Source organism: Octopus bimaculoides, chromosome 1 (genome assembly GCF_001194135.2).
Source record: "Octopus bimaculoides isolate UCB-OBI-ISO-001 chromosome 1, ASM119413v2, whole genome shotgun sequence".
Classification (NCBI taxonomy): Eukaryota; Metazoa; Mollusca; class Cephalopoda; order Octopoda; family Octopodidae; genus Octopus; species Octopus bimaculoides.
Genome location: NC_068981.1, coordinates 105510918 through 105512597, shown reverse-complemented (window position 1 = coordinate 105512597; position 1680 = coordinate 105510918).

Below are 1680 nucleotides of genomic sequence, written 5' to 3'. Positions count from 1 at the left end.
GATGAGGTGGTGAGGCACAACCTTCGAACATTGGGCCTCACCGAGGCGATGACTTCTGACCAAGACCTTTGGAAATATGCTGTGCGTGAGAAGACCCGGCAAGCCAAGTGAGACCTAAACCCAAGGCCTCTGCCAGGGGTGTAGCCAGCCCACTTATGTGTACCTTTCCTTCATTGGACACTAAACTCCGCTTGCGAAGACCTGTTGAGGCAAGTGAAATCGAAATCGAACTAAATTCGACAACTTACACCTATGCCAATGTCGTCTCCTTCATTGGACATGTTACTCGGTTTGCGAAGACTTGTTGAGGCAAGCGAAAGCGAAATGGTGATGGCATCTGTGCCCAGTGTTGCCTTCCTGGCACTTGTAAAGACATTCAAGCAAGATCGTTGCCAGTGCCGCTGCACTGGCTCCTGTGCAGGTGGCACGTAAAATACACCAGTTTGAGTGTGGCTGTTGCCAGTACCGCTTGACTGGCTGTCATGCCGGTGGCACGTAAAAGCACCCACTACACTCTCCTACTATATAGGGATTTATGAGAGGAGTTTTGGAAAATTCACATGATCTGACTTTTTTCCCTCGTAACTTTCAGGAAGATGGGTATCTTTAAATGAAAATTTATACAAATCCCTTTCAAACAGCATAGATTACAATTATAAAGAACTTTGTGGGAAAAATTTTTTCAGGGATTTTCCTAATTTTTTTTTAAACCCTAGCCTTTAAAATAATGGGGGTGCATCTTTGTATGAAAAGAGTTTTGTAAATCCATTTATTTAACACCCTCTCCTTCATCATCCCATTTTGGACCTATTTTGGCCAATTTGGTTTACATTTCAAAATTATGGAAAGAGTATTTGTGGTAAAAAAATTTTTGTAAATTGTTAATATTTTCAGAGGGAAAAGTGAGATTCTTCTCTCTATCTGGTGGGATTGCAAAGGAGTAATTCACTTTGAATTGTTACCACCTAATGCAACAATCAATGCTCAAGTCTACTGTCAGCAATTTGAGTGTTTGAACCAAGCTTTGAAGAAAAAAAAACCTGCTTTAGTGAATCGAAAAGGAGTGATGTTTCATCAGGACAATGCGCGACCCCACACTGCAAAGATCACATCACAGAAGATCAAAGAGCTTGGTTGGGAAAAAATTCCTCATTCACCTTATTCTCCCGACCTTGCTCCTTCAGACTACCATTTGTTTCATAGTTTACGGAATCATTTGGTGGGACCTAACTTTCACAAGCCAGGAGAGGTCAAAACTGACACTTCAGAGTTCTTCGCTTTGAAACCAAAAGAGTTTTACATTGATGGGATTAAAAAGGCCTGTAAATAGATGGAAGGAAGTCATAGATAATCAGGGAAAATACATTGATGATTAAATTTCAATTAAATATAACATTTGATCACTTGTTTTCTTTATTCAAAATTCAGACAGAACTTATGGGATGACCTAATATATTGGTTGCTCTTAACAGCAACCACCTCAAAATAATCCACAAAGCGTTGTCTTGTGAAGCCTTAATTCAACCACCAGATAAATAGAAAGTGAGAGAGGGAGGGAGAGAAAGAGAGAACCACTCATTGAAAGAAAAGTTTGTTTTCATACATTTAATGCATGATTATTTTGTCTACTCAAAATAGCAGCCAAATAAGATAATATTGAACAATATATTTTCTGATATG